This window comes from Lepisma saccharinum, assembly GCF_977018435.1.
Source record: "Lepisma saccharinum chromosome 12 unlocalized genomic scaffold, izLepSacc3.1 SUPER_12_unloc_1, whole genome shotgun sequence".
Lineage (NCBI taxonomy): Eukaryota > Metazoa > Arthropoda > Insecta > Zygentoma > Lepismatidae > Lepisma > Lepisma saccharinum.
In genome coordinates, this window is record NW_028142891.1 from 2917007 (window position 1) to 2935535 (window position 18529).

Below are 18529 nucleotides of genomic sequence, written 5' to 3' on the forward strand. Positions count from 1 at the left end.
CACTTTACCTGTGCCATTCGCTGCAGTTGCTGCAGCTGCTCTTACCCGCCGCAGTGTGGGTGTACAAACCAACGACGTGTCCACTCAAACTACAACGCTTCCCATAGAGGCTCGCCCTGCTTCGAGGAAACCAGCAACCACGCCTCGCTCCACAGAAAAGAAGATCAAGCAGGTACACAGAAAAGAATACTTTCTCAAATCCAGTAGCTCTCCAGTCAGGGCGGCATCGACCACCCTGAAACTTAAAGCGCAGCTGAAAGCTGCCCGACGGGCGCTGAAGGCACCCGCCCCCACTCCCCCTTCATCCACTTCGCCCTCTGTGTCCTTACCCGAGGACATGATACAGGACGAAGCCGCGGATGAAGAATTTATCATGGTGACAGGGCCTAGAAATAAAGTACGCCTTAAGAGGTAACAACCATACCTCCAGCTATGACTTATTGTCTCCAATGGAACCTTAACGGTTTCCGTACACATCTCGAGGAACTGCAAATTTTAATATCTGAATTTGACCCTGCCATCATATGTCTCCAAGAGACACATTTTCGTCCAAATGAATCAGTGATTCTAAACGGATACACGCTTTACCGCACCGACAAGCTTCCTGAGGGTCGTCGTGCACACGATGGTGTTGCAATAGGTGTTCGAGATAACATCCACTCAACACCAATCTTTCTCACCACCCCCCTCCATGCTGTCGCCGTGCGGGTACATCTACCACAGTCAATATCCGTTTGCAGTGTCTACATCACAAGGGAGGAGCGATTCTCTCTTGAGGACCTGCTTTCTATAATCGATCAACTTCCGTCTCCTGTAGTTCTTTTGGGCGATTTTAATTCCTACCATCGTTTGTGGGGCTCCGTTCGTACAGAGCCCCATTGTCAAATAGTAGATCAATTCCGTGAGGCATCAGGTTTAACGTTGCTGAATGATGGGACTCCCACATATTTCAGTCCTTCCTCAGGCACATACTCAGCGTTGGACTTGTCCTTCTGCAGTCCCAGCCTTGCTCCTACCACATCTTGGAGCGTTCACCCTGATCTCTGTGGTAGTGATTACTTCCCACTGCTTCTAACTTTCGAACATCTTCAGCACTTACGTGAACAACACCCTCACTTGCATCTCAGTCGGGCCGACTGGGGTGCCTTCGAGCGTGCAGTGGACCTTGAACTCGATCTAGCGTCGACTTTGCCAGCCATCGACGCCTTTGATATATTTGTGTCAAGAGTGCATGATGCTGCACGCACCTCCATTCCACATCCCAGTGGACCTGCGAGGCAACGCCCAGTCCCCTGGTGGACTGCGGAGATCAGTGCAGCCATCAAGGACCGCAATGATGCCCTTGATCGATTCAATAGGAACCACACTGCCGCAAACCTCGAGCAGTTCCGCATTAAGCGTGCCCGTGCCCGTCGGCTTATTCGAGCCAGTAAGAAGGCGTGCTGGGTCCAATACATGTCTTCTCTGACGAAGCAGGCTTCGTCGAAAGCCGTTTGGACCAAAGTACGTCGCATCCAGGAGGGTGCATCTACTCCTCTGAGCGCTCTGGAGCACGATGGGACGTTGTACACTGATTCCGGAGACATAGCTAATATCTTGGCCACGCAGTTTTCTGATGCGTCTAGCTCTGAAAATTATGAACCACGTTTCCGCCGTGAGGAGGACCGTCAGGAACGACGCCCTCTAATTTTTCGAAGTCATAACACCGAGCCATACAACTCTCCATTCACTGAACGGGAGTTCGATCAGGCGCTTCGAGATTCTAAGAATACAGCTTCTGGAGTGGACAAGATCCACTATGAGATGCTTCGTCATCTGCCCATTGGAGCCAAATATTTCCTTTTGGCGGTTTTCAACAGGCTTTGGTTGGAGGACTCTTTCTCTACTTCCTGGAAAGAAGCTATTATTGTTCCCATCCTGAAACCAGGTAAACAACGCACCGCAGCCTCGAGTTATAGGCCTATTGCCTTAACTAGCTGTGTGTGCAAGTTAATGGAACGCATGATCAACAAGCGTCTCACCTGGTTTTTGGAGGAAAACTCATTGATAAGTAATTTTCAATGTGGTTTTCGCTCCAACCGTTCCACACTGGACCATCTGGTTCAGCTGGAAACACATATTCAGGATGCATTCTTCAACAAGGAACATTTAGTTGCTGTTTTATTTGACCTCCAAAAGGCATATGACACAACGTGGCGCTTTGGCATCCTAAACCAGTTCCATTCTTGGGGCGTGCGTGGCCATATGGCGTACTTTATTGAAAATTTTTTATCAGATCGCTTTTTCTGCGTACGTGTTGGGAACTCCTTTTCGGATCTTCACGAACAAGAGAACGATGTCCCGCAGGGCAGCGTACTTAGTGTGACTCTGTTTGCCATAGCAGTAAACAGTGTTATGGCAAACATTCTTTACCCAGTACATGGCCTCCTCTATGTCGACGACCTCACGATCTTTTGTCGCTCACGGAATCTCGCGTCAGCTTCTCGTCAACTCCAACTGACGATAAACCGTTTAGTTGAGTGGTCCTCCCAAACAGGTTTCACCTTCTCATCCGAGAAATCCGTGTGTGTTCACTTTTGTCGTCAGCGTACATGTCATTTAGATCCTGACCTGTACATGGGAAAGTCTCCCCTGTGCTTCGTGAATGAGGTCCGCTTCCTGGGCCTCATTTTCGATAAGAAATTAACATGGCTACCTCACCTTCGCCAGTTAAAGTTCTCTTGTCTCCGAGTTCTCAATCTTTTACGCGTTTTATCTCATACTTCTTGGGGTGCTGATAGGACGGTATTGCTTCGCCTCATCAGGTCGAAGCTAGATTATGGATGTGTTGTGTATTCTTCTGCTCGCCCATCTAGACTTCGCATCCTAGACACTGTGCACCATGCTGGTATACGTGTGTGCACTGGTGGCTTTCGGACCAGTCCAGTCGCCAGTTTGTATGTAGAGGCATCTGAGCCGTCGCTGTCTCTGCGAAGACAGCGGCTGGTAGTTAACTACTTCCTCCATCTTCGCTCGATGCCTTCACATCCTTCATTCCACACCATCTCAGACGAGGGTAGGCTGGCAAGGTATCGACTCCACCCTAGTGTCACTAGACCATTTGGTGTTCGTGCAGACGAGATCCTGTCAGCACTTGGTGTTGACAGTGATCTTCCTGGCGTCTCTCCACTCATTTCGCCTCTCCCTACCTGGGAGTTTCCTGCACCTTCTATCGATTTCTCTCTGACTGCCCTTCCAAAGTCAGAGACACCAATGGTTGTATACCAGCAACGGTTTTTATAACTTCGTGCGAAGAACCCCAATTTAACGTGTTTTATACGGATGGGTCCAAGACATTCGAATCAGTTGGTTGCGCCTTCGTCCTAGACTCTCAAAGTTCCAGTTACTTGCTACACCCTGCCTGTTCCATCTATACGGCAGAGTTGTACGCCATTCTAAAGGCACTGGACTTTGCAGACGTCAATGGTCTGAAGAAAGTCCTTGTGTGCAGTGATTCGACCAGCGTGTTGCAGACCCTGAATTCGCCGTATTCCCGGCATCCGGTAGCGCAACGCATATTCAGACGGCTTGTGTCCCTATCTGCCCGTGCCGATGTACACTTCTGTTGGGTCCCTAGCCACGTAGGCATTCAGGGAAACGAAGCAGCTGATGCTGCCGCCAAGTCTGCTGATGCGGACGGCGATGTTCTCGTCCACCTTTTGCCAGCTAGCGACCTGCAGAACATGTTCCGCTGTCGCCTTCTTGAAACTTGGCAGGCCGAGTGGGATACGGAAACGGGGAACAAGCTTCACGCTATTAAGCCCACCATAGGTGCTTGGCGTTCCTCGTCCCGTCCCTCTCGGCGAGAAGAAGTCACTCTAACTCGCATGCGTCTAGGACACAGCCGTCTTACGCATAGTCACTTGCTGCAAGGGCTGGACCCTCCGTTATGTCGTGTTTGTAATGTTTTATTAAGCATTCGACACATTCTCGTTGAATGTGTCGATCTTGCTTACCTCCGGCAGACTTTTAACATTTCCGGCTGTTTGTCATCCCTCTTGGGTGATGACAGCAGCATTTTATCAAATGTTTTTATTTTTTTACGAAGAACTGGACTCTTCCACCCTCTGTAAGGAGGTTTTTAGTTTGTTTGTTCTGACTTTTTAATGTGTTTTGTTTGTCTCGTGCAGGTCTTTTTACAACCTTGCACTTTTAATGTTTTCCCAAGGGGCTATTTACACCCCTTTTTATGATTTTAGTCAGAATTTTAGATAAGGGGCTACTTCCCCGTATACATTGAAGGGTGCAAAATGGCCTTTAGTGCCGACGCACCCAAAAAAGTTTTAAATCAATCAATCAATCGAAATGTGTGTTTATTTTTTTAACTTACGGCAAGCAACCTAACCACACTAAGTTGAGCGTTGCAAGTGTCAGATAGGTCTACATTCTGAGTTTGATGCTGGAGAAAGATCTTGAAACACTAAGAGGGCTGTTAAACTAAAAAGTTTCGGAACATCTACTGTAGCACATTGAAATTTGATTATGTACATATTGTGTGTGTTTGATTAATTTGAATGAATTTTTTTGGGTATAGAAGAAGGAGCCCGTAAGAGGTTTTGCAATATGTATATTGCAAAAATAATGAAAATAATAATACATTCACAACTAATTACGCTGATTATGAATGTTTTCCGTTGCTTTTTAACTAAAGGAGATGTGTAATTGAGAAATAAAGTAAGTCTGTTACCTTAGCATTTTACCTTACTGTGAATTGGAACAGCACGAAAGCACAGCATAAGTGATTATAGCACTCAAAGGGCATTTCCTTTCACTATAGTAGTGTGCATACAAACAGTTATTACTAACAAAAAGTGGCGAAAGTAATCCAAGATGGTAGGCTTTTACTTACAAGGGATGAAATATCTCCATTATTTGTCCCCCTCCATGTAGGACTGTCTTGACGGTCATTTCATCCATTCTTCAAGTCCATATGTCACGTTTTCACCATTCCATCATGTCATTCATCTCCGTATCTTTGACGTCCCTATAACTAAGGGTCCTGCTAGAGGAGACAACCTCGATAAAAAACCTATCCCAAGGTGTGAGTTTCACGTGCCAATGGGACAGTGTTGGCTGCAGGGGTAGGTGCATTCGCGAACGTGGCCACCGGGATTTTGGTTTGGTCCTCGAGTAGCCTCCATTTTTGGGTGTAGGCCTTCCTCGGCATAGAGGGCATGTCGAGACGACAATTTATGGACCCTCCTGACAAAACCCTTTTTGTATATGGGTACAAGAAACAACTCAAACGGGGGGAAACCCCCAAAACGAGCGCGGCCTTCGAGCCCGCTTCAATTCTTGGAAAAGACAAGTCACGTGCCACGTTATGTTGTAATTAGTATGTGCAGAAGAAGACCGATAGTAACGATGAATCTGCAACAACCAAGAAACATGGAGCTGCTACATTAAATGACTTGTCACCGTATCTTATTAAGAAACAGCTAGACTACGCCGCTGGTTCAGACGTTCCAGAAATAAAAAAGCTGCGAAGCGGGAGTCTACTTATCCAGACCAGCACAGATCGCCAGGCAAACAATCTTTTAAAGCTAAGATCTTTGGGCGACTTCCGTGTTAATGTTGAACTTCATCGTCAACTTAACAGTGTTAAAGGTGTGATTCGCCACTGGGATCTGCTAAATGCTGAGGAGGAAGAGATTCTTGAAGCACTCTCAGACCATCATGTCACCGCAGTGCAGCGAATCAAGACACGAAAGTCCGGAGAACTTGTTCCAACTGCTTCCATTATTTTGACCATCCAGACGACCACTCTCCCAGATAGGGTACGGGCTGGATATTTGAGACTGAAAGTCCTGCCGTACATCCCTTATCCGATGAGGTGTTTCAAATGCCAGCACTTTGGGCACACTCAGCCTTACTGCAAGGCCACTAGCGCTTTGTGGTAAGTGTAGTCTGCCTGATCATGGGACCGAACCTTGTTCTTCAGGTCCCAAATGCATTAACTGCCAAGGCGAGCACCCAGTCTGGCATCGTGACTGCCCCTCTTTCCAACAAGAGAAGAAAATCCGAGAGTTGGTCGCCACAGAGAAAATCTCCGCTGGTGAAGCAAAACAACGTCTCCGTGAAAGTATACGCACCACTTTACCTGTGCCATTCGCTAAAGTTGCTGCAGCTGCTCTTACCCGTCGCAGTGTAGGTGTACAAACTAGCGACGTGTCCACGCAAACAACAACGCTCCCGTAGTAGCTCGCCCTGTTTCGAGGAAACCAGCAACCACTCCTCGCTCCACAGAGAAGAAGTTCAAGCAGGTGTACAGTAAAGAATACTTTCTGAAGTCCAGTAGCTCTCCAGCAGGGCGGCATCGACCACCCTGAGACTTAAAGCGCAGCTGAAAGCTGCCCGGCGAACGCTAAAAGCACCCGCCCCATTCCCCCTTCTTTATCCCCTTCGCCCTCTTTGTCCTTAACCGAGGACATGATACAGGACGAAGCCGCGGATGAAGAATTTATCAAGGTGACAGGCTCTAGAAATAGAGTACGCCTTAAAAGGTAACAATCTTATCTACAGCTATGGCTTATTGTCTCCAATGGAACCTTAACGGTTTCCGTACGCATGTCGAGGAACTGCAAATCTTAATATCTGAATTTGACCCTGCCATCATATGTCTCCAAGAGACACATTTTCGTCCAAATGAATCAGTGATTCTGAACGGATACACGCTTTACCGCACCGACAAGCTTCCTGAGGGTCGTCGTGCACACTATGTTGTTGCAATCGGTGTTCGAAATAACATCCACTCAACGCCAATCTTTCTCAACACCCCCTCCAAGCTGTCGCCGTGCGTGTCCATCTACCACAGCCAATATCTGCGTGCTGTGTCTACATCACAAGGGAGGAGCGATTCTCTCCTGAGGACCTCCTTTGTAAATTCGAACAACTTCCGTCTCCTTTAGTTCTTTTGAGCGATTTTAATTCCTACCATCGTTTGTGGGGCTCCGTTCGTACACAGCCCCGGGGTAAAATTGTAGATCAATTCCGTGAGGCATCAGCTTTAACGTTGCTGAATGATGGGACTCCCACATATTTCAGTCCTTCGTCAGGCACACACTCTGCGTTGGAGTTGTCCTTGTGCAGTCTTACGTGTCTTCTTTGAGGAAGCAGGCTTCGTCGAGAGCCGTTTGGACCAAAGTACGTCACATCCAGGGCGGTGCATCTACTCCTCTGAGTGCTCTGGAGCACGATGGGACGTTGTACACCGATTCCGGAGACATAGCTAATATCTTGGCCACGCAGTTTTTTGATGCGTCTAGCTCAGAAAATTATGAACCACGTTTCCGCCGTGAGAAGGATCGTCAGGAACGACGCCGTCTAGTTTTTCGAAGTCATAACACTGAGCCATGCAACTCTCGATTCACTGAACGTGATTATGGATGTGTTGTGTATTCTTCTGCCCGCCCATCTAGACTTCGCATCCTAGACACCGTCTACCATGCTGGTATACGTGTGTGCTCTGGTGCCTTTCGGACCAGTCCAGTCGCCAGTTTGTACGTAGAGGCATCTGAGCCGTCGCTCTCTCTGCGAAGACAGCGGCTGGTAGTGAACTAGTTCCTTAATCTTCGCTCGATGCCTGCACATCCTTCAATTCACACCATCTCAAACGAGAGTAGGCTGGCAAGGTATCGGCTCCACCCTAGTGTCACTAGACCATTTGGTGTTCGTGCAGACGAGATCCTGTCAGCACTTGGTGTTGACAGTGATCTTCCTGGCGTCTCTCCACTCATTTCGCCTCTCCCGACCTGGGAGTTTCCTGCACCTTCTATCGATTTCTCTCTGACTGCCCTTCCAAAGTCAGAAACACCAAAGTAGTACAGTAAATATGCCTTCTACTGCAACCCTGATTTTTTGACCTCTAAGAAAACCGCACCAAAACCTCAAAAACTCACTTGCTCTCCACGTTCCGCGTCTCATTTATTACGCTGACGATGTTTCACAGCGCAGAAAAGCAGTGATGAGTAAATGCACTTTCTCATCCTTGAAGGATGAATGCACCTTATCGTAATTTTCCAAGTCCGGGGACCATGTTTATATATCGTGACCTTTTGTAAACCTCTCGGGAACGATGTGCCACACACGCACGCACACGCGTGCCTCTCATTATTTCTGTATTGTGACGCAAGCAAACAAACAAAATAATAATAATTGTTTTGTTTTTTTAGGATTCCTGGCCCCTATAACCTCGCCAGGGTGCGTGGTGCCCAACCAAAAAAGTAAATGTTCTAACGGCTGTGGTGATAAATAACCACACCTCTATAGATTTTCACGTGTTTGTTTTTTTTTCTCTCAAACTTCCATGAAACTCTACAGAGGACCTCCGTAATGCATGCAACGTGTACTAACGACTCTAGTGTTATTTGATGTTGTAATTTTGGATATAGAGTTTTATTGTGAGATAGATAAAAAATTATGTTTATTATAATATTTTCTTGATGAAGATGGAGAATATGTGTGTGTTACAAATAAAATTGCATGCTTTTTTTCTAGTGTGTGTATGTGTTTTTGATGTTCGACAGCATCTGAAACGATAAAAAAATAATTTTATTGTTAATTTTCTCATGTAAAGAAACAACAACAAATTTTGTGCAAATTCTGATTGTCTCGTGCTATAGTGCAAAAACTGATGAAAAAAAGACATTGTAACTGATAACTGATGAAATTGACATTGTAACTGATCTGAACTAGTGAAATTCGTATTGTGCCATTGTAACTGATTGTGGTAGTACAAAATTCTTATTGTAACTGATTGTGCAAGAAAAGATGTTAAACCTGTTAAAACTGCTCCGTGACCCTCTCGTCCTTCACGTCGTGGACGAAGGACTTCTCTGCGACCAGGATGACGCTGCATAGAGTATCGGCAGGCAGCGCGTCGTGGAACTCGCAGACGATCTTGATGTTGGTGCGATCGTTGACCACCACCTGCTTCCTTTTCGTGGTATTGATGACGAACATGGGTCTGTGGGTTTTGAATTCGCTGGGCGTGTAGTACATGTCGACGTTTCCCTCGGTCACGCGCTTGTAGGCCGTGTAAGCTTCGTAAAGTTTGAGGTAATCGTCTTTGGTCATGTCGAGGTTGTAATTCTCGCGCGGGAACACTTCGTTCCTACCATTCTTGAGATAAACGTTCTTGATCTTGCAGTCGTCGAACTTGCTGGAATCTTTTTCCTGATTGTTGTCCCTCCCGGTCTGAAAGAGCACTACGACGAAATCTGGCATGTCGAACTGTATGTTGTTGAATTGAGTCGCGTGCCTTTCCACGAACTCCAAATAAGCCTTCGCCGTGGGCCACACGATGCTCGTGATGATCTGATCGACCGAATCCGTCGTGCGATATCCCGTGTCGAAGTATTCGCCCAACGCTTTCTTCAGGATCGTGCTCAGAAAATTTCTCTCTCGCACGTCTATGGCGGTCCTCAACCCTTTGAATTGCACCTCGTTGCTGTCGGCCAGCTGCACGACGTATTTTTTCTTGGCCAACGCGAAAAAGTTTTTCAGTACGAATTCGATTTTCACCCGCAGTTCGGGAACCAACCGCTCGTGCAGGTGATCGATCAAGTTAGCCTGATCGCGTTTATCCATGAGGATGAAAAGCGAATCCGTGTCCATGTACATCATGCGCGGTCGCTGGGGTTCGAGGGGAAATTTTCGACCACGTCGCGCGATTTCAATAGGATGGTTCGCGACAGAAAAGTAACTAGAGAAGCACAAGCGCGGGGTGTTCTTCGAAACGAACGAGCCCCCAACGTTTTCCCGTACGGCCTTCGAACGTAAGGTTGGTTCACGTGAGCGCGAATTTCTTCGGGAATATCTTTCAGCTCGTACATCTGACCGTACATGCTGTTCATCATCAACTTCGCCGTATTCTGTTTCGCGTCCATTTCGAGCAATTTTTGCCCGGCAGCAAGGTCTTCTTGCAATTCTTGACTTCCTTGTTTTTTTTACTCAAGGCCATGATCTTGCGGATGCACACGGCGTTGAGCGTGTCGGGCGAGAAATACACGTGAAGATCCGCTTCCGTGCAGCCGGTTGGGGATTCGTACTGCCGCGATAAACATCGACTTCCGTGCCTGGTGGAACGGACGTTCCGGTGTGGAATTCACGCCCTTCAACGTGAACTTGGAGTGGCGAGAGCCCCACTGCGACCATGACGCTTGGGTAGAGGGGACGTATGAACCCCGAGAAAATTCTATATAAAATAACATACCTTTGTCCTGTTTGTTGTCCTTGTGTGTGCTGAGTGCCCGTTTACGGCCTCAGCTTTTAACAGAAGTCAGAACATTTTAACATTTTTAGTTATGCAATGCTAGAGTTGTTATTTGTAATGATAAGGGGCTGGCCCCCGTATAATGTGACGGGAGCAAAATAGCCTAAGTGCTGACGCTCCCAAAATTTTAAATTCAAAATCAAAATCAAATCAAAATAACATACCTGGAAATTATATTCACAGTATAGATTGAATTTTTGATTTTTGTATTCCCCGAGAAATTCTATATAAATAACATACCTGAAAATTCTATTCACAGTATAGATTGAATTTTTTGAGTTTTGTAATAACCCCCAAGAAATTATATATAAAATAACATACCTGAAAATTGTATTCACAGTATAGATTGAATTCTTGAGGTTTTTTCTTGTATTCGCACCCAACAAATTCTATATAAAATAACATACCTGAAATTCTATTTACAGTATAGATTGAATTTTTGAGTTTTGTATTCACACCCAAGAAATTCTATATAAAATAACATACCTGAAAATTGGGGTGTAATGGGTGATTTTCCACGTAGTACACCTAACAGTCAACCTCACTTCCACGTTAGTACACCCTGGACTGCGTTTTGCAGACGAACGAGGCTCTGGCGACTGGCACTCTGGCCAGTATAATTTTGTGTGTGTTGTCCTCTTTTTGTCCTTGTGTGTGCTGAGTGCCCATGTACAGCCTCAGCTTTTAACGAAAGTCAGAACATTTTACTATTTTATGATTTTAGTTCTGCAACGATAGAGTTGCTATTTGTAACGATAAGGGGCTGGCTCCCGTATAATGTGACGGGTGCAAAATGGCCTTAGTTCTGACGCACCCAAAATTTTAAATTCAATTCAATTCAATTCATACCTGAAAATTGTATCGCTATTATATACTAGACACTTTTTGATTTCTGTGATTTTGGAGAAAGCATAATGGCATCCACCACCAGTTTCAATCGTAAAAATGATAAAACTGAATGTGTTACTTGTGCGAAGCTAATCTCAAGGAACAATTTATCGGTACACAGGGCAAGATGTAGCGAAACAGGTTCGAGAATTAATCGTTCGTTACCTTCTAAGCCTTGTGCTCGATGCGGAAAGATGATCAGCATTACACATTTAAGTAAACACCTGAAAATTTGCAAACCATCGACCGGACAAGCATCGAAAAGAAAAATCGATAATTCAGAAACGGAAGCTTCCACTTCCAAACAAGTAAAATTATCCGATGAACGCAAACCAATTAGATCTGCATTTAACCGTCATATTCAGGATTTCTCTTTTACTTCGGAACCAGGCTGCGACATTCTTAGTTTCTTGCGTGAAACGAAAACGTCCGTGATAAATATTCTAAAAAATAAATTGGAAAATAATTCCATAAAAGTATACGTTGATCTATTTTCCGAATACGAAAAAGTCGACGGTACAACAAGAGTCTTTTATCATCGAACAAAAAACCAGGCTCTTCATTTGGCGGACGTCGATAACTTGGACGGATTTTATTCTGATCTTTCAAATGAACTGGTTAAGAAACACGACGATTTCGAGGCTAAAGGGTCGGGATGGTCTCTGTGTGGAAGTCCTCACACGTTAACCGTTTACGTGAACCGATTCTCGCCTCTTCGCGCTTCCAGCTACGTTCCTCTTCCACCGAACATTCAACACAAGAGGGCTGTGTTAAATATACAGAACAGCGATAACAAGTGTTTTCTTTGGTGTGTGTTGGCGGAATTTCACCCGATTCATTGGCCAAATCATCCAGAACAGGTTTATCATTACAAGCAGCATGAACCTGAACTGGAAAATACAATGACTGGCATCGAATACCCGGTGACCATTTCTGATATATCAAAATTCGAAACACGAGCACGAGATGCAGAAGGAAAACGCTTAATCATCAACGTGTATTCCTATACGTTGGATAAACATGTCGTGCATCCCGTCAGGATAAGCGATGTCGACGATGACGATGCTCGTGTGGTTAATCTTCTTCTTACATCAAACGACAGTGTTCACCATTACTGTCTCATTCGTTCACTATCACGCTTGGTCAGAAGTCAATCAACCAAGTATGCAAACAACATCGAAGTTTGCCCGAGATGTCTAACCACGTTAATAGTGTAATTGATGCTATAACCAGCGCGAGAAATGATGAACCCCCCTCAGTCAGATTTGCCTATGTAACGTTCAAGTTGCCGGGTGCTTTTATCTTTTGGGTAAACTGGGCCCCTTTTGTTATAAACAATTTCCCTAGAGTCCTGGATCTAAATTATGTGCACCTCGGCATACGTCACAAAATCTAAATGGGGGAACAGCGATTAAGAAAAGGTAGTGTAACAGTCTTTACAAGGATATTCGCAACAAGTATTTATACAAAGTATCCAAAGGGAGGAGAACGTATTCCCAATAAAGTTTTCAAAAATGCGTTGCGCAATCCCTGCAAAATAAATTGTGTCACTAAACTATTACTACACAACTTTCTACAAATCCACCAATCACTAACTACTATATCACACACAGATGGGACAGTGTTGGCTGCAGGGGTAGGTGCAGTCGCGAACGTGGCCTCGGGGATTTCGGTTTGGTCCTCGAGTAGCCTCCATTTTTGGGGGTAGGCCTTCCTCGGCATAGAGGGCATGTCGAGGCGACAATTTATGGACCCTCCACCATAAAATAATTTTGTATATGGGTACAAAAAACAACTCAAACGGGGGGAAACCCCCAAAAAGAGCGCGGCCTTCGAGCCCGCTCCAATTTGTGGAAAAGACAAGTAACGTGCCACGTTACCTTGTTATCAGTATTGTTGAGAAGACCGATAGTAACGATGTTTCTACAACACCAAAGAAACACGGAGCTGCTACATTGAAGGACTTGTCACCATTCCTTATCAAGAAACAGCTAGACTACGCCGCTGGTTCCGATGTTCCAGAAATAAAGAAGCTGAGAAACGGGAGTCTACTGATCCAGACCAGCACAGATCGCCAGACCAACAACCTTTTAAAGTTACGATCTTTGGGCCATTTCACTGTTAATGTTGAACCCCATCGTCAACTTAACAGTAGTAAAGGTGTAATTCGCCACTGGGATCTGCTAAATGCTGAGGAGGAAGAGATTCTTGAAGCACTCTCAGACCAACATGTCACCGCAGTGCAGCGAATCAAGACGCGAAAATCCGGAGAACTTGTGCCAACTGCTTCTATTATATTAACGTTCCAAACGACCACTCTCCCAGATATTGTACGGGCTGGATATTTGAGACTAAAAGTCCGACCTTACATCCCTAACCCGATGCGATGTTTCAAATGCCAGCACTTTGGGCACACTCAGCCTTCCTGCAAGGCCACTACCGCCCTTTGTGGTAAGTGTAGTCTGCCTGATCATGGGACCGAACCTTGTTCTTCTGGTCCCAAATGCATTAATTGCCAAGGCGAGCACCCAGTCTGGCATCGTGACTGCCCCTCCTTCCAACAAGAGAAGAAAATCAGAGAGTTGGTCGTCACAGAGAAAATCTCTGCTGGCGAAGCAAAACAACGTCTCCGGGAAAGTATACGCACCACTTTACCTGTGCCATTCGCTACAGTTGCTGCAGCTGCTCTTACCCGCCGCAGTGTGGGTGTACAAACCAGCGACGTGTCAACTCAAACACCAACGATTCCCGTAGTAGCCCGCCCTGCTTCGAGGAAACCAGCAACCACTCCTCGCTCCACAGAGAGGAAGTTCAAGCAGGTGCATACAAGGGAATATTTTCTGAAGTCTACTAGCTCTCCAGTCAGGGTGGCAGCCACCACCCTGAAACTTAAGGCGCAGCTGAAGGCTGCCCGGCGGGCGCTCAAAGCACCCGCCCCCACTCCCCCTTCTTCATCCCCTTCGCCCTCTGTGTCCTTACCCGAGGACATGATACAGGACGAAGCCGCGGATGAAGAATTTATGAAGGTGACAGGGCCTAGAAATAAAGTACGCCTTAAAAGGTAACACCCATACCTCCAGCTATGGCTTATTGTCTCCAATGGAACCTTAACGGTTTCCGTACACATCTCGAGGAACTGCAAATTCTAATATCTGAATTTGACCCTGCCATCATATGTCTCCAAGAGACACATTTTCGTCCAAATGAATCAGTGATTCTAAACGGATACACGCTTTACCGCACCGACAAGCTTCCTGAGGGTCGTCGTGCACACGGTGGTGTTGCAATCGGTGTTCGAGATACCATCCACTCAACACCAATCTTTCTCACCACCCCCCTCCAAGCTGTCGCCGTGCGGGTCCAGCTACCACAGCCAATATCTGTGTGCTGTATCTACATCACAAGGGAGGAGCGATTCTCTCTTGAGGACCTCCTTTCTATATTCGAGCAACTTCCGTCTCCTGTAGTTCTTTTGGGCGATTTTAATTCCTACCATAGTTTGTGGGGCTCCGTTCGTACAGAGCCCCGGGGTCAAATTATAGATCAATTCCGTGAGGCATCAGGTTTAACGTTGCTGAATGATGGGACTCCCACATATTTCAGTCCTTCCTCAGGCACACACTCTGCGTTGGACTTGTCCTTCTGCAGTCCCAGCCTTGCTCCTACCACATCTTGGAGCGTTCACCCTGATCTCTGTGGGAGTGATCACTTCCCACTGCTTCTAACTTTCGAACATCTTCAGCACTCACGTGAACAACACTCTCACTGGCATCTCAGTCGGGCCGACTGGGGTGCCTTCGAGCGTGCAGTGGACATTGAAGTCGATCTAGCGTCGACTTTGCCAGCCATCGACGCCTTAGATATATTTGTGTCAAGAGTGCATGATGCTGCACGCACCTCCATTCCACATCCCAGTGGACCTGCGAGGCGACGCCCAGTCCCCTGGTGGACTGCGGAGATCAGTGCAGCCATCAAGGACCGCAATCATGCCCTAGATCGATTCAATAGGAACCACACTGCCGAAAACCTCGAGCAGTTCCGCATTAAGCGTGCCCGTGCCCGTCGGCTTATTCGAGCCAGTAAGAAGGCGTGCTGGGTCCAATACGTGTCTTCTCTGACGAAGCAGGCTTCGTCGAAAGCCGTTTGGACCAAAGTACGTCGCATCCAGGGGGGTGCATCTACTCCTCTGAGCGCTCTGGAGCACGATGGGACGTTGTACACTGATTCCGGAGACATAGCTAATATCTTGGCCACGCAGTTTTCTGATGCGTCTAGCTCTGAAAATTATGAACCACGTTTCCGCCGTGAGAAGGACCGTCAGGAACGACGCCCTCTAATTTTTCGAAGTCATAACACCGAGCCATACAACTCTCCATTCACTGAACGGGAGTTCGATCAGGCGCTTCGAGATTCTAAGAATACAGCTCCTGGAGTGGACAAGATCCACTATGAGATGCTTCGTCATCTGCCCATTGGAGCCAAACATTTCCTTTTGGAGGTATTCAACAGGCTTTGGTTGGAGGACTCTTTCCCCACTTCCTGGAAAGAAGCTATTATTGTTCCCATCCTGAAACCAGGTAAACAACGCACCGCAGCCTCGAGTTACAGGCCTATTGCCTTAACTAGCTGCGTGTGCAAGTTGATGGAACGCATGATCAACAAGCGTCTCACCTGGTTTTTGGAGGAAAACTGCTTGATAAGTAATTTTCAATGTGGTTTTCGCTCCAACCGTTCCACACTGGACCATCTGGTTCAGCTGGAAACACAGATTCAGGATGCATTCCTCAACAAGGAACATTTAGTTGCAGTTTTCTTTGACCTCCAAAAGGCATATGACACAACGTGGCGCTTTGACATCATAAAACAGCTCCATTCTTGGGGCGTGCGTGGCCATATGGCGTACTTTATTGAAAATTTTTTATCAGATCGCTTTTTCCGCGTACGTGTTGGGAACTCCTTTTCGGATCTTCACGAACAAGAGAACGGTGTCCCGCAGGGCAGCGTACTTAGTGTGACTCTGTTTGCCATAGCAGTAAACAGTGTTATGGCAAACATTCTTTCCCCTGTACATGGCCTCCTCTATGTCGACGACCTCACGATCTTTTGTCGCTCACGGAATCTCGCGTCAGCTTCTCGTCAACTCCAACTGACGATAAACCGTTTGGTTGAGTGGTCCTCCCAAACAGGTTTCACCTTCTCATCCGAGAAATCCGTGTGTGTTCACTTTTGTCGTCAGCGTACATGTCATTTAGATCCTGACCTGTACATGGGGAAGTCTCCCCTGTGCTCCGTGAATGAGGTCCGCTTCCTGGGCCTCATTTTCGATAAGAAATTAACATGGCTACCTCACCTTCGCCAGTTGAAGTTCTCTTGTCTTCGAGTTCTCAACCTTTTACGTGTTTTATCCCATACTTCCTGGGGTGCTGATAGGACGGTACTGCTTCGATTGTATCGTGCACTCATCAGGTCGAAGCTTGATTATGGATGTGTTGTGTATTCTTCTGCCCGCCCATCTAGACTTCGCATCCTAGACACTGTCCACCATGCTGGTATACGTGTGTGCACTGGTGCCTTTCGGACCAGTCCAGTCGCAAGTTTGTATGTAGAGGCATCTGAGCCGTCGCTGTCTCTGCGAAGACAGCGGCTGGTAGTTAACTACTTCCTCCATCTTCGCTCGATGCCTTCACATCCTTCATTCCACACCATCTCAGACGAGGGTAGGCTGGCAAGGTATCGGCTCCACCCTAGTGTCACTAGACCATTTGGTGTTCGTGCAGACGAGATCCTGTCAGCACTTGGTGTTGACAGTGATCTTCCTGGCGTCTCTCCACTCATTTCGCCTCTCCCTACCTGGGAGTTTCCTGCACCTTCTATCGATTTTTCTCTGACTGCTCTTCCAAAGTCAGAGACACCAATGGTTGTATACCAGCAACGGTTTTTAGAACTTCGTGCGAAGCACCCCAATTTTAATGTGTTTTACACGGATGGGTCCAAGACATTGGAATCAGTTGGTTGCGCCTTCGTCCTAGACTCTCAAAGTTCCAGTTTCTCGCTACATCCTGCCTGTTCCATCTTTACGGCAGAGTTGTACGCCATTCTAAAGGCACTGGACTTTGCAGACGTCAATGGGCTGAAGAAAGTCCTTGTGTGCTGTGATTCGACCAGCGTGTTGCAGACCCTGAATTCGCCGTATTCCCGGCATCCAGTAGCGCAACGCATATTCAGACGGCTTGTGTCCTTATCTGCCAGCACAGATGTACACTTCTGTTGGGTCCCTAGCCACGTGGGCATCCAGGGGAACGAAGCAGCTGATGCTTCCGCCAAGTCTGCTGATGCAGATGGCGACGTTCTCGTCCACCTTTTGCCTGCTAGCGACCTGCAGAATGTGTTCCGTTCTCGCCTTCTTGACACTTGGCAGACCGAGTGGGATGTGGAAACGGGGAACAAGCTTCACTCTGTTAAGCCCACCATAGGTGTTTGGCGTTCCTCGTCTCGTCCCTCTCGGCGAGAAGACGTTATTCTTACCCGCCTGCGTATAGGACACAGCCGTCTCACGCATGGTCACCTACTTCAAGGGCTGGACCCTCCGTTGTGTCGTACTTGTAATGTTTTATTAAGCATTCGACACATTCTCGTTGAATGTGTCGATCTTGCTAACCTCCGGCAGACTTTTAACCTTTCCGGCTGTTTGTCATCCCTCTTGGGTGATGACAGCAGTATTTTATCACGTGTTTTTAGTTTTTTGCGAAGAGCTGGACTCTTCCACCGTCTGTAAGGAGGTTTTTAGTTTATTCTGACTTTTTAATGTGTCGTGTTTGTCTCGTGCTGGTCTCTTTACAACCTTGCACTTTTAGTTTTTTTCCCAAGGGGCTATCTACACCCCTTTTTTTAAATCTGTCAGAATTTTAGATAAGGGGACATTTCCCCGTATATACAGAAGGGTGCGAAATGGCCTTAAGTGCCGACGCACCCATAAATTTTAACTCAATCAATCAATCAATATATCACACACACTCTTGCATACTAGTAAGTATGTGCACACGACGAATCAGGAAGGTAGTTAGAGTAAATTGTATCAACAAAAAGTCAAAGATTCAATTTAACAATTTAATAACAGTAGTGTAATTCCTTTTTGGCATTCTAACAATTTACAACGGTTTTAAGCGTAATTTTTCCAGTAATAATCAATGAACTCAACAACAAATTCAAAAAGGTCAACGTATCAAACTAAGTCAAAGGTATACAATTTGTTTTAATTTGCGTTTATGTGCAAGTTTTAAGTTTCTTTCATTTTTTTTTTTTTTATTACATTGATCAAAGAACTCTTCT